Source organism: Trichosurus vulpecula, chromosome 4 (genome assembly GCF_011100635.1).
Source record: "Trichosurus vulpecula isolate mTriVul1 chromosome 4, mTriVul1.pri, whole genome shotgun sequence".
In the NCBI taxonomy this organism is placed as follows: Eukaryota; Metazoa; Chordata; class Mammalia; order Diprotodontia; family Phalangeridae; genus Trichosurus; species Trichosurus vulpecula.
Genome location: NC_050576.1, coordinates 159,003,859 through 159,020,065, shown reverse-complemented (window position 1 = coordinate 159,020,065; position 16,207 = coordinate 159,003,859).

The following is a 16,207-nucleotide window of genomic DNA, read 5'->3' as shown; positions in this document are numbered from 1 at the left end:
CTCAGTTGCCTATATATTTGAGAAATGAGGTCTTTATCAGAGAAACTTGCTACAATTTTTTTTGATGTTAATTGATTGTCTATGGTACATTCAATAAAATGTAGTCTCCCTGATTATCTTTTAAAGTTAGATCTATTTTTGCTTTTGCTTTTGCTTTGTCTAAGATCACGATTACTGCACCTGCCTTTTTTTAAACTTCAGCTGAAGCATAATGGATTCTGCTCCAACTTCCTATTTTGATTCTGTGTGTGCTTCTCTATTTCAAGTGTGTTTGTTATAAACAACATGTTATTGGATTCTGGCTTCTAATCTATTCTGTTTTCTGCTTCTGTTTTATGGGTGAGTTTGTCCCATTCATATTCACAATTATGATGATTAACTGTGTATTTCCTTTCATCCTACTTTTTTCTGTTTATCCTTCTCTCTTTCCCTTTTTAACCTGTTCTCTCAAAAGTCTGTTTTGCTTTTGACCACTGCCCTCGATTGATCCACTCTCCCTTTTATCACCTCCCCCTTTTTTCTTATCCCCTTCCCTCCCTAATTCCCTGTTCTGAGTGTGTGCATATATTCTTCCCTTTTGAACTGATTATAGTGAAAATGAGGTTTGAATGATGCTTACTACCCCCCTCCCCATTTTCCCCTGCACTCTAAACCTCTTTCTTGTGTACCCCTTTATGTGAGATCATTTCCCATATTCTTCCTTTCCCCTTCCCCTTCTCCCAATGCCTCCTTCTTTCCCTCCTTCATTTTTTTTAAAATGAAATCATCCCAACATAATTGACTGACACTCATACCCTCTGTCTATGTTGACTCCTTCTAACTGCTCTAATAATAATAAAGTTCTTAGGAGTTTCATGCATCATCTTCACATAAAGGAATGTAAATAGTTTAACCTTACTAAGTTTCTTAGGATTTCTCTTTGTCTTTACCTTTTTATGCTTCTCTTGAGTTTTGTATTTGAAAGTCAAAATTTCTATTCAGCTCTGGTCTTTTCATCAGAAATGCTTGAAAGTCCTCCAATTCAGTAAATGCCCTTTTCTCTCTTAAAGAATTATACTCTTGAAACAAGACATATGTACAAACATAACAAAGATCAGAAGTAGAGTATGTTTGGGAGAGTATATGTCTATATACACATGTATATATGAATAAATGTATTTATATATCTGTATGTATACGGACATGTCCAGAAACATATCTAAACTATATATGTAGCCTTCTAGGGGGATGGGGGAGGGGAAAAAGAACAAAGTTAAAAATCACACAGCAGAGAACAAAAGAAAACACAAGGAAGCAAAGAAAAGATGGTTAATTCTCAACACAAGGTGTATTATTTATCATATAGGCTTTCTTGAAATGAAAATTTATTGTAACATATTTTGAATCCTCTCTTATGTTCTGCTATGCACATCACATGCTTGTTTTCTTACTTTGTATTTAAATTTCAATATTTAAGTATATGATATGTTTTTTTTTCTTTTCTCTCTTCTGTATTTGTGTTCTGGTAAAATAAAAAAAATAAAAAAAAGAATTATACTCTGTTTTGCTGGGTAGATTTTTTTTGTTGTAATCCTAGCTCCTTTGCCTTCCAGAATATCATCTTCCAAGTCCTCTGCTCCTTTAACATGGAAGCTAATAGGTTCTGTGCGGTCCTGACTGTAGCTTCATGACATTTGAGTTGTTTCTTTCTGGCTATTTGTAATATTTTTCTCCTTGACCTGGGAGTTCTGTTATTTGGCTATAATATTCCTGGGAGTTTTCATTTTGGGATCTCTTTCACAAGGCGATAGGTGGATTCTTTCGCTTTCTCTTTTTACCCTCTGCTTCCAAGATATTGGGGCAGTTTTCCTTGATAATTTCTTGACATATGATGTCTAGACTCTTTTTTTTATTATGGCTCTCAGGTAATCCAAATAATTTTTAAATTATCTTTCCTTAATCTATTTTCCTTAATCTATTAATCTATTTTGTCTTTCCATTTAGATATTTCACATTTTGTTCTACTTTTCAATCTTTTTGACTTTGTTTTCACTTCCAATTTTATAATTCTAATTTTTAAGGAATTATTTCCTTCAATTAACTTTTCCACTTCTTTATCCATTGGCCAGTTCTGTCTGTTTGTTTTAGAGATTGACAAATTATAACTTATTGGCCAAATCTGGGTCACTGACTTTTTATATGGCCTCCGAGCTAAGAATGGTTTTTATATTTTTAAATACAAAAATAAATAAAATTGAATTTAAAGTGTAAAAACATTTCTCAACACACAGACCATACAAAAGTAGGCTGGTTCAAGCCCCTACTGGTGTTTTTTTTCTGAAACTCCTATTAATTAGCCTAGGTATTTACTCAGGAAGTACAGTAAGAATAGTTGATATAAAACACCCCTTCTTTGGTCCTCTACTCTCCAGTCAAAGTCTGTGATACATTCTGCTACAAGTACATACAGAATTCAGGGAAAAGTGGGCTTAAGCTTAGAAAGCACATGTGGTAGAGTTATGGGTAACTCAAAACTCTCAGTTTCTACATGTCATCTCCCATTCACGGGATGCTCAAGCAGGTCCCTTTAGATATGGCTGTAGGTGGGTTTTCCTTTGGTTGTTGTTTGGCTGGGCTCCTTTTGTAGCTTTGAATCTTTGTTTAAATCAGAAGCAGGTAGGTGGTACAGTAGATAGAATACTAGACTTGGAGACATTCAGTAGCTGTGTGACCCTGGGCAAGTTATAACCTCTATTTGCCTCAGTTTCCTCATCTGTAAAATGATGATAAAAGCACCTGCCTCTCAGGATTATTGTGAGGATCAAATGAGATAATTGCAAAGTGCTTAGCACGGTGCCTGGCACATAATAAGTGTTTCATAAATGTTACTTTATTATTGTTATTTAATCTATTCTTGGCTCCCAATGCAGACACTGCTCTCTAATGAACTGAACAAAGGGTGTTACTAGGCTAGCATTGATGGGAAGATGGGAAGTCTAACATCTTCTGGGTCCTTCAAAGTTTGTGGAAAGCTTTGGACTCCTGGTCAAAGTAGGGGAAAAGAAGGGGGAAGGAGACTTAAAACATAGTAAATACAAGGCCTTTCCTTCTTCCCAGGTTCTTCTTTGTCAGGGGTTTTACTGGAATCAATTTACTCCAGTCTCATCACTCCCCCTTCTGAATTTGCTTGTTAATTTACAAGGATATGACCAAGTTTCCTCAGTCTATCCAAAACGTCTTCCTGTTCAATGTCACTCTAGGTCCAAGTACTTTTCCCATCTAAAGCCTATGACTGATGGATTGATTATAACCAAAGTCTATGATTTTAATTAATTGATTGTTTTCACCTGAATAAGGCACTAGGGCATATTATTATTTACTTTAAATGGGATGGGATGACTTGATTAAGTAAATCAACCAACCCATCCTTTACATGATTAAGTAGAATTGGTTCCTAGTCTTTGTCATGTTCTTTTTCAAATGCTCATAAACCATCTCTTTGCTAATCTGTTATGTAATTATGCCAAATATCCAAGTAAAGCTAAGCAGTAGTAGTGTCTCTAATCCAGTATTTTTTCCCTTCTTTTTTGAACATTGCAAATTTACTCCCTTCATCTCCTGAAATCATTCTCTATTACTCCTCAGTATTTATGAGCAGGGGCTAAGAGATTATATGTTTAAATTCTTTTAATGCTCTAGAATTTATCTCTGCTTATAGACTTAAATTCATTACAGCAACTAGGTACTCTCTTAACTTGGACTACAATTCTCTCTCAACATTGTTTATTTTTACCTTCCCAATCTGGAGACAAGAAATTAGGTTTATAGGATCCCAGGCATTTAGAGCTGGAAGGGAGCAGTTATTATCTGTTTATCTCCAACATTTTATAGGTGTCAAGAGCGGTTAAATAGCTTCTTCAGGCTCACACAGGAAGTTGATCTGACATACTTTTAAAGATATGAGTTGTTATTGTTATTCATGCTAATTGTATATAATTTTTAATGCATCAATAAATGAAAAAAATATTTTATCAATATGATGTGCCAGGCATTGTGCTAGGTACTGGAAATATAAAAATAAAATCGAGACAGTCCCTGACTTCAAGGATCTTGAATTCTAAAACAGGAGACCACACATATAAGGATGTGGTGGCCAGGGAGTCATAGAAACGCTGAGCGGAACCACTGGGCAATCCATTTAAAGTCCATTTTCAGAAACTAATGATATTGATTTTCTTACTCTTTCCAGAGCAAGGGATAGAAAGTTGTGGGGGAGGGGTGTTTAGGGAGAGAGAGGAGGGAGGGATGACGAAATGTCTCAGGAGGTTCTGTGTGGTGAATAGATGTGAAGCATGTTCTGGAGGAGCAGCTAGACTGATTGAATCTTTTACTTGAGTTTGCATTCACTCAATAGCCAATTAAGCTCAGTCCCAGGGTAAACAAAGTTCCTGACTTTTCTACCTCTTACGTCTATGACTTTAGACAAGTCATCTTCCACTAGGACTGTTTCCTTATTATTTGGTTGTATTTCAAGAAGACATAAATGGTTCCTATTAGTGTTAATTTTTTACAAATTCAAACCAGTTTTTACATCTCTTCTCCCCTCCCTCCCCCTTTCTCCCTCTCCCCTCTCTTCCACCCACCCCTTTCTTCCCTTCTTTTTAATGTTCCCAAGTATGCGTGAGAGGCAGCATAGCATAATGGGTAGACACTGAACTTCTGAGTCAGGAAGACCCTGACTGAAGTCCTTCCTCTATCACATACTGTGTTACTCTGGGCAAGCCACTCCATCTTTCAGTGTTACCAGGAAACTTCACAACAGGTGAAGATATATGTTGTTAGAGGGAATTCCAGGAAATGCAGACAGGCAAGTATAGCTGGATGAAGAAGTCATGAAGAGAATACATTGTAAGAAGGGGGAAAAGAAGGACATAAACATTTATATAGTGTTGTTAAAGAAAAACCCCTGTGAACTGTTAAATGGAAGATACTCAAGGTCCAAAAAGGGGGACCTAGAATGAACTAGAGTCCGATCACAGTTTACACAGATTATAAACGCATTTATTGTCTGAGAAGAAGAAACTGGCAAACTGGAGCAGTGAGTCAGTGTTTTCACTTGTTCAAAGAAGAGCTGCAAGGAATGAGGCATTTATACTTTTTAAACGAAGGAAAGAGAAAAGGCAGGAATTTGGGCAGATCCTAGGGAGGAAGCCCCATCCCCATTACCAAGGGGAGCAGGGATCTAGCAAACAAGGGGAATGAGGAATTCCAGGTGTCAAAGCTGTGGCTCTTTGATACACAAATCAGAAGGCATTCTTGGTGATAAGTAGGCCACCATTCAAGGCTTGAGCACAGACCGCAAGACTAGGGGATGTTTACAAAAACTACTAAACAGGATGTGTCTGAGAGTCCCATAACCAACAGTTAGGGGAGTCTCTGAAGATAAAGATGTCTCTTGTAGGTCCATAAATCACCAAATGGCTCGGGGTCTGCTTCATGGCTGATATGGACTTAATTGATTTTAACGTTGCTTATTTTCAGCTAGGTTTACTTTCTGTCATCACAGAGGATTATTGGTATGTCAAGCTACTCTGTGTCTTAGCTAATACAGCCAGTCCTCATACAGCCCTTCTCTGTTACCTAGATAACTGGGGACTCAAGCATATCAGGGTATCCATTTTCACGGTGTGTACTACGTACCAGGCATTGTGCTTGTCTACGTCTACGTCTACACTTATATTTATAGCTGTCTATGTCTACTTCTCCTTCTAAGTCTATATCTATTATATCTACGTCTACATTTCGACGTCTGTCTCTGTCTTTGTCTATATCTCTATCTCAATCATTATGATGTATATCTTATATAATCTATTCTGTATATATCTATATAACTAGCTTTATCTCCATCACTATTGCTATAGTCGTACATAGATAAAGCTGGATACAATATGTCCAAAAAGTCTTTGGGTAGTTTTAAGTTTTAAAACCCTCAGAAGTGGGACAGCTAGGTGGAGTAGAAGATAGAGTGCCAGGCCTACAGTCAGTGACACCCATCTTCCTTCCAGTTCATATCTGGCTTCAGACACAAGCTATGTGCCTGGGCAAGTCACTTGACCTTGCTTACCTCAGTTTCCTCATCTGTCAAACGAGCTGGAGAAGGAAGTGACAAACCACTACAGTATCTTTGCCAAGAAAACCCCAAATGGGGTTCACCAAAAGTCAGACATGACTGAACAACAAACTTCAGAAATATTAATGCAACATACTTATTATAAAATCATTTGAAAGTTTGACTATTTAAATTTCATTTATAGTTATTCAGTTTTGCTAATTTTGATAATAAAATTTAATTTTAATTTTCACAAGATGGAGCACCCTGTCATGATGACTTGCGTGTTCAACTGTCTCTGGATGACACTTTTAGACAAGTGGCTGGATAGAGGAAATCCTCTTGCTTGGCTACCTTGATCACCTGATTTATCTTCATTAGGCTTTTTTTTCTAGAGTCACATTAACATGGTCTTGCATGCTTCAAAACCTCATTCTTTGGATGATCTGAAGATTAGAATTACAAATGTAATCTTTTAGTAACCGAGCAGTAGCTGATAAAAGTTTTCACAAAGTTCCAAAATCTATGAGAGTCATGTATAGCTCAAAGTTATGTTGAATTTTAATAATAAATATTTAAAAAATAATTAACCTTCCAAGTATTTTTTATGGATGTAACATTGTATGTAGCAATACAAACGTGTGGCATTTATATTGCGGAAGCTGTTAAAGCTTAAAACTGCACCAGGACTTTTGGGACACCCTTTAAAGTTCACGACTTGATGATTTGTTTGAAAGAATTGATTAGTATCAGAGAAGATGTAAATTTTCTCACCAAAGTTCAGGAATACTTTTGCATAATTGCTAGATGGGACTGAAAAATGAATTTCATGATTTAGTGTGTGCAGTGAACGATACACTTGTTTGATCTACACATCTTTGTGAGATGTCTTTTTCAACTGATAGCCATCAACCAAGTACAGAAATAAATTGAACTTAGAATCAGCCTTTCAATTTGCTGTATTACAAAGTGTTAAACCAAGATTTTTTTCTTTTTATTATAACAAGCATTCTCTCTCTCTCTCTCCCATTTCCCCTTTGAACAATATTAAAAATAAAAATAGAACTCTCATCACATATGCATAGTTTAATGAAATAAATTCCAACACTGGCCATGTCCAAAAATGTATGCCTCACTTTGCATTTTAAATCGATTACTTCTCTAACAGAATGTGCATAGCATGCTTCATCTTTGGTCTCTGAAATGAAATTAAAGAAAATTCTAAAAACAACGAAGCATGTTCAATAACATTGCTCTCAACTACCAAATGATAAGCATATTCAATCATATTGTTCTGACATATTATTTTTAGTGAGATCAAAAATATTTTTTACCATGAACAAATAAAATAAAAATTATTTCAAAATTATATTTATTTCATCTTTGTGACAGGCTTTTAAATGCATATTTTGCATGTGCTTCTTATGTACATAAAATGGCATAGTAGTACAGAAATGTAATTTGTAAGTAAATAATACATATACGTTGAGCATATGTGCTTAAAATTGGTTTACTAATAGGAGTGCTCAATCAACGAAGTTTTGAGACTGCTGCCATATGTCATATCAATGAAATTATAGGTCTGATCCAAAAGCAAGTATCTCTAATAACTATCAGTGTGCATAGTTTTCCTTATTTAAACACACTGTTAAAAACTCATCATACATATGCTATGCGTGACTTCCCATGATGTGGGTACTTATTATTATTATTATTATTATTATTGTATCTTAGAGGTAACATGGTAACAAGACCACCAGATTTGGAGTCAGAAAACAAGGATTTCAGGTATAATTTTATTCCTTACTAGCTGAGTGACCTTGAGCAAATTACTTTTCTAAGCCTGGATTTCCTCCTCTGTGAAATGGGGATAATAGTGATGCTGAAGGACAAGAACTTTATGAAATTTAATACACTACCATGGAAATGTGAACTGTTCACTTCTTGAAACCTCAGTTTCCCTATTTACATGATGGAGAAAAGGCTAGTAGTACTGACTTCACAGTGTTATAGGCACTCACCAAGTCTTGTACATTATGAAGTTTCTAAGTTCAACTCCCCAACAAGAAGGAAGGCTCTGGGCTTCTGCCCCCTCTATTACCTGAGACTGAAGCTTGCCTTAATATCCTTTTCCTTATTTGAGGGATCCTTCAGAATATGCTGGTAAATTACGTCGAACATATTGTGAGCACCATACGTTGAGTACTCAGAGACCCTGAGTAACTTTGGAGGTGCTCAAAGTGGGGAGGGGGAAAGATTTAGCACACAACTCAAAGATATAGTCCTTAGTCTAAGGGGACCAACAGTGTAATTGGAGAAATTGAACAGATACACCTATGCAAATGAGTGTAGTGCAAAAGATCCTATAAACTTGAGGATGAACACAGAATTAAAAAAGAGATTAGTATCAGGAAGGGTTAATCAAGAAAAGCTTTTGGGGGAGAGCTGCTGAGTTTTGGAGGGATAGGTTGAGGCAGGGAGTTTAGATGGTAAACTCTTTCAGCCCTCTGGTCAGCGTAAGAAACACACAGACTAAGATTTGAGCTCTTACTCCCTTTCTTTACTTCTTTCATTTTTTTCTCTTCCCCCATAACCCTAATCTGCCTCTGAGATGATTAAATCCAAAATAATTTTAAATCTCTGGAACTCACTATTCACCACTGAAGCCATTTATTTATTCTCTCTCCCTTATAATTTTTCCTTTTGAGAGAATTGACCTCTTGCTACCTTTATTATTTATGGCCCAGTTTGCCTTGAGATGATTCCCAGCACACTACGGTTAGCTTTGTTTGCCTGTTTGACCAGAGAGAGTTGGGTAGGGGCCTGGTTGTAAGAGGGAGCCCTAATATTGCTGGGCAACATCTCCCCCCCGCCCCACACATGCAAAGGCAACAGTTTTTGGAGAAGAAATCTGCCAATGCTTGTGTTCCCAAAAGACACTGCAGACCTTTTCATAGTCCAAAGCTAAAGTTCAGGACAAAACCACAGAGCATGCTTCTTTAGGAAGAAACCTTTATCAATATATATCCACAGATTCCCCTATACCCTTCATGTAGGGTGGGCAAATAGACCCCACAACACATGCATATATAATGTGCATATATGCACACATCAGGTAAATTTCCAGGATGCTAGACCACTAAGTGGTTTCTAGAGATTTAGACCCTACTGCTCCCTTCATCCTGCCTCCAATCCTTTGGAAAAGTAGAAAATGTCTGTTACCACATAGATCATATGTAGTTCTAAAGCAAGAAGGCAATTCAACCCAAGAGTTCAACCCTCTTATTTTACAGATGAGGAAACTGGAACCCAGGGATACTGTCAGTGAAAAAGCATTTATTAAGCACCTACTATATACCAAGTACTGTGCTGAGCTCTGGGGACACAAAGAAAGGCACAAGACAGTCCCTTCTATCAAGGGCATCACAGCCTAATCTAACTAACGTCAACAATACAACAAACACTAATGAAGCATCTACTGTGCGCACAGCTTCTTACTGTGCACTGAAGGAGATACTATGTTCACACAAGACATGGATGTGACACATATGCACAAGTAACCATAACCCACAAAAATATGAAAATAGAATCGGGGAAGAAAGTGGCTAAGAAACAGTCACGGACCTGGTTTCATTCTGACCTCGGTTTGAGTCTTGATTCTGACAATTACGTGTCTGAAAGTTCCGCAAGTCACATCACCTCCTGGAGTAAGTAAAAGAAAAAATCATCCCCCATAAAGTAACACAAAACTCGATCCCTTCTAGCCCTGACATAGTATTCTGTGATACTATGATTAGCTGAAAGATTTGCCCCTCAAACTCTATCCAGTAAATAACAATGACTCATTTAAATATCTTCTCACAATCAGTTGAGAATTTTACATACAGCACAGAAAGCCCCAATACACAAGAACACACATAAATGTGTGAGAACCACCTGCCATTGTGGAAAGAGACCTGAACCTGTAATAAGGAAGACCTCAGACCTTCTTTTGATCCTTATTAGCTGGATGCCACTGGACAAATCATTCAGGGGAATCTAGCAAGAAGCTGTTATTAAGCACCTACTGTATATGCCAGGCATTGCCCTAAGCCCTGGGGATAAAACAAAAGCAAAAACAAGAGGCAAAAACAGTCCCTGCCCTCAAGGAGAACACTATCTAATAGGGAAAACAACAGGTAAACAACTACATATAAACAGGCTATATACCATATTTCCCCACGTATAAGGTGCACCTTAATTTTGGGGCCTGAAATTTGAAAAAAATGTATTACATAAAGTTATTGAACTCAAGTTTTATTCATCTGCTCATAGCTTTCAGGCATCTTTTGGGCAAGTCTGGTGCATGTACACATGCTTAGTCCATTCTGTTTCATGAACCTGAAGCACCAATTGTGTCCTCCTTTGAAATCAGTAACTTCTTTTTCATCAGCAGTTCTTCTTGCCTCATGCTGAGCCATCTTTGTGGATGAAGGAATTCCAATTGCTCTTTGCTCTTCAATCCATATCTTCAATTCCCTCTCTAAATCAGGTCATTTTGCTGCCTTGCCTTTCATGGCCGTCTTCTGTTGTGGCGTTTTCAGTAGGGTTTCTTTTTCCTGTAGCCGGTCTCGGATTGTTTTCTCAGTTGGAAGAGGACCAAACTTATGTTCAGCAGTACAATTTCCATTCACTTTTGCAAACTGGATCACTTTTAACTTGAATTCATCACTGTACAAAAATCTTTTCTGAGTCATTTCTGGAGAGAACATGGCAAAAACGTAACCTAATATACTGGTAACAAATGCAAAACAATGAGTGCAAAGACAACAAGTGCAAAAAAGCGGGAAATGCACGTAAAAAAATCTACAACCACTGTATAAGACATGCCCAGTTTTTAGACCCCAAATTTTCCGGAAAAGAGTGCATCTTATACATGGGGAAATACGGTAATTTAGAGGTAATCTTAGAGGAAGGCACTAGTATTAAGGAGCACCAGGAAAAGGTTCTTGTAGAAGATGGGAATTTAGCTAGCATTTAAAGGAACCCAAAGAAGATAGGAGGCAGAGATGGAGGAGAGAATTTTAAGCATGGGAGTCAGCCAGTGAAAACACACAGAGTAGGGAGGTGTAAGGAATTGCAAGGAGCTCAGTGTTATTGGATAGTACAGTACATGGAAGGTAGGTGTAAGAAGACTGGAAAGGAAGGAAAGAATCAAGTTATAAAGGGCTTTTAAGCCCCCAAAAGGAATTTATATTTGATTTTGGAGGTAATAGAGAGCCAATGGAGTTTATTGAATGAGAGAAAGTTATGGTGAGGCACGTGTTTCAGAAAGAAAACTTGTATGGCTTAGTTGATCATGGATTGGACTTGGGAGAGACTTCACACTGGGAGACCAATCAGCAGACTATTTCAATAGTCTAGGAGTGAAGTGATGAACTGCACCAGAGTGGTGGCAATGCCAGAGAGAGAAGGGGACATATAAGAGAGATATATGTGAAAGTGGAATCAATTGGATTTGGCAACACATTGGATATGAAGTGAGAGTCAGAATTTGAGGATGTCACCTAGGTTGGGAGTCTGAGTGACTAGGGGGGATGGTGGTATCCTCAGTAGTAATAAGTAATACATGAAGAGGGGAAGGTTTGGAGATAATGAGTTTGGTTTTGGACACGCTGAGTTTTAGCTATCTATGGAAATCCAGTCTACCATGTCCAATAGGCAATTGAAAATGCAAGACTGGAGGTCAAAAGAAAGGTTTGTTGTCAGTCGCATCTGACTCTTCATGACCCCAACTGGGGTCTTCTTGGCAAAAATACTTCAGTGGTTTGCCATTTCTTTCTCCAGCTCAATTTACAGAGGAGGAAACTAAAACAGAGTTAAGTGACTTGCCCAGGGTCACATAGCTAGGAAGTGTCTGAGGTCAGATTTGATTCAGGAAGATGAGTTTTCCTGACTCCAGGCCCAGTACTCTATCTTCTGTACCACCTAGCTGGCCCCAAAGGAAGATTAGAGCTAGATAAATACATATGAGAATCATATGCATAGATATGATAACTGAATTCACAGGAGATGATGAAATCATCAAGCAAAATAGTCTAGAAGGAGAAGAGAAGAGGGCCCGGGACAGAGCCTTGGGAGATACCCACAGGTAGTAGGTGAGACCTGGATTGAAGATCCAGCAAAGGAGACCAAGAAGTGGTCAAATAGGTAGGAGGAGAGCCAGGAGAGAGCAACGTCTTAAAAACATAAAGAGAAGAGTATCGAGGAGAAGATAGTGAAGTGTCAAAGGTTTCAGAACCTATACTTGTTCACAGTACTCCATGGCTCTCTAGAACTTACTAAGTCACATACAGTTTTCACACCAGAATCTTCCCTCTCTCCCCACCCACTGCCCCTAAATTCTTTAAGTACACTGCCTGTGAGATAAATGATGCTAGTATTGTAATCCATATTTTATAGATGATAAAACAAGTCGAGGGAAGTCAAGTGACTTGAGCATCTTCCAGAATTAGGCTAATAGGAAGTGTGTGAGAATTGGAGAGGAGAGAGGAAGGGAAGAATGAAGAGAAAGGAGGGAGAAGGAGAAAGGCTGTGACCAAATTAGGAGTCCCATGAGGATTTCTGTATTTATTATATAATTTTTGGAGGGGAGAGCAGAAATAGAGATAGGATTGCCCTCAGATATAGCTTGGCTTCTCAGTCTCTTCCACCTCTCCAGATCTCATTTCCTCAATTATAAAATGGGGGCATTGGGATAGATGGCCTCGGAGTTCCCTTCTACCTCTGAATCTATGATCTTGTTATTCCTGGTGTTGGCATGGGATGGGAAGATAGGCTTATCTACTCAGAGGGTAACTCCACCTCTGAGAGCTTATATGATGCTCTAGTGGGTTTTACATCTATGTTTCTATTTCCATGGTTTTTGTGGGTCCTCATTCTGACACAGGCATCATTCTTATTCTAAGCCAGTCTCTCTGTTGCCTCAGGCCCAATTAATGCAAATAGTTTCAGTGTGGTAAAGGGGGAAGAGAATTTGAATTCTAGTGTCAAGAGACCCATATTCAAATTTTGCCACAGACATTTTTAAGCCTTTTGATTCTGGGCAAGACATAGTCTTGCAGAACCTCAATTTCCTCGTCTGTGAAATGGAGGTAATAATTCTGGTACTACCTACTTTTAGTAAAGTACTTTGCAAGCAAACTCCAAAAGCTGAAGAAGTGTGAGTTGCTGCTGCTTTTGTATTATTAGAATTCAAATTATTATGCAATTCAGAGCTGAGGTGAAATGTGGAATGCCTATTTGGTAGGTCTGCAAATTGCCTTGGATTCTTCCGTTTGTGACATAATATTCCTTTCATGTTAGCCTAAGAGATGTGACTCATGCACGTTTATCCAAATGGATGAATTCTAAGCCCCCATTCCATAGCAAACACAGCAAATCATTTTACAAATATTCTCTCCTTTGATCCTCATAACAGCCCTGGGAGATAGATGCTATCATTATTCCCATTTTACAGATGAGAAACAGGGGAGAGAGGTTAAGAGACTTGCCCAGGGTCTCACAGCTAGTAAGCCACTGAGGCATGATTTGAACTCAATACTTCCTGACTTAAAATCCAATGCTTTATTGACTATACTACTAACTTATCTTGCAAAACCCTTATTCTTCTCTGAATTTATGATATTTCATTCGGTCCTAGTCACATGACCTTGATAAAACGTAGATTCCCCAAAGGAACAGATAGGCATGCTTGGATACTGCTCTTGATATAGAATCTATAAAAGCTACGATGCATGCCTATGGTCCTGGTCAGTTCCCAGATCACCCATAGGGAAGACATGGTTTGGTTGACTTAGTTCCTCAAGTTATCTCACCACTTATCTTGGCTCCTCAAATTATCTTGCCACTTACCTTGACAGGTTCCCCCTTGAACCTGTGTTATTTTTAAAAACTCATGTATGTACTGAAAATCATTTAATATCAATTTAGTAACTTCAATAAGGGCCAGAGCATGAACTGATTAACCAGAAGAAGAGTCTGAACCTAACAACCTCTTTGTTCTCTGAGTAAATTTAAAGAATACCTCTTCCTATGTCAACAAGGTGTATTAGGAGGGCAGAGTTTATAATCTCAAAGAGGGTCATATGTATGTCTGAAAGGTTCGGAACCGCTGGATATAAGAAATTCTCAAGATAAGAGGCAGAAGAATCAAAGCATATATTTAGGCTCCACAGTAACCAACCCATGAACCAGCATCCCCATTTTGACATATTGGTCAAAAGCTTCCAGGCCCAATAAGTACGCCTTGAAAGAGTAACCAGGAGGCCACAGAGAAGCATGATGGTGTAAAGCAAAATCATATACATGCTTCCCCCTCTATGGTAAAAAGATTACCCACTGGCCTCAAGTCCTTGTTCAGCTTCCTCCCATAGGTCAGCTCTGCTACTGGCAGCTCCAGCTTCGGCTGTGGCTGTGGCTGTGGCTGTAGCAGCCTCTGGCTCCAACGGAAGCTGTTTTTAACCATTCGGCTTCTGCGGGGGTGTAAGGTACGCCAGGGAAAGCACAGGTTCTTTCAATCTGCTTAAGCAAGGTGAAGGGATTGACCGGGAAAGCACAGGTTCTTTCGATCAGCTTAAGCAAGGGAAGCAAGGTGAAGGGGCTGACAAACTTACTCCAACCCAACATACAAACAGCATTCAGTTCAGGGGAAAAAGCCAAACTAGTCAAGGGCACTTGTTGACTAAGTGCTAAGGAGCCCATTTTTGGTTACCAACACACTAGGCCAGATCGGGCTGACTTACAGGCATTCTTTCCTCTGTCTATTAACCATTAAGAATGAGACCCTTAACCCGAGAAACTATCTAATTTAATATTTTATGGGCATATACTATGTAATGGAATGTTAATGGTAAATTAAACACAGAAACACTGGGTTGTAGTTTCAATTGACTCTTGTCAACTCTCTTATCTTATTGTGTTTACAACCTATTCAATTTAGAGAGGTCCTTTTCTTGTGTCATGGTTAAACATACATGGAGATCATAAAATTGAGTAACACAGACATGCTAGATTGCAACTGTTCTAAAAATGTATTTAAACCACCTCATTCTGTTCAGGCAGTCAGATTTTTGTCTGGCTCCACACATGTATGTATCCACTAGCTTTAAGGGAATAAACAACATGAATTTACACATCACCTAGCCTGTTGGCCTCCTTTAACCAAACTTTCAGGTTGACAGTACCAATATACCATCACATTATGTCTGTCAACTCTCACCTTCACAGAGTTTTAGAGTTGTAAGGGACTTTAGAGGCAATCTACTCCAATGTCATCATATAGTTTGATCGGTATTATACTAAATCAGTAAATTAAATTAAGGAATACAGTCATTTTTTATTCTAATGGCATGGCCCAGGCATGAGACCCGAACATCTCTACAATTATTTAAGCCATTTTTAATTTCTTTAAGGAGTGTTTTATATCTGTACGAGGGGTTGTATCTCCACAAGTCTTAGAAGATCAGATCTCAGAACAAGGATTTCCACTAGATTTGAAGGCCACTTTTTTTTGAGCTGATGGTCTGAAGGGCACAATCCCTTTTCTACCCTAAATACATTCCACTCTCTCTCTTCCCCACCCCCAACCCCAAACATGCACGCGCGCGGGGGCACACACACACACACACACACACACACACACACACACAGAAGTACTCCAGAGCTTTTTGGGAAAAGGTGATGGCTGACCCTAATCCTTGGCCTAGCTTGCTAGAAGATATATCAGAAGGACAATTCACAGCAGAGGGGATGAGGAAAGTGGGCTCAGAAAAGCTAAGGGTCATTTTCAAGGTCACATAGCTAGTGAATTCAAAGATCCTTTTTAAGAAGGGAACTAGGATTTCAACTAGATTAACATATTCATTTTATAGCTAAACAAACAGTTTCAGGGCCATTGAATGAAAGTTAAAAAACTTGAATCTGGGTCTGCCCAGGACAAGCCTAGGGGTCTTTTCACTACATCACCATGTTTCTTTCTCTTTCTTTCTCTTTTTCTTTATTTCTTTTTCTTTCTCTCTTTCTTTTGTAAACTGTAATTTATTTTTTTCTCGATTACTTGTGTTTACAAAATTCATTTTT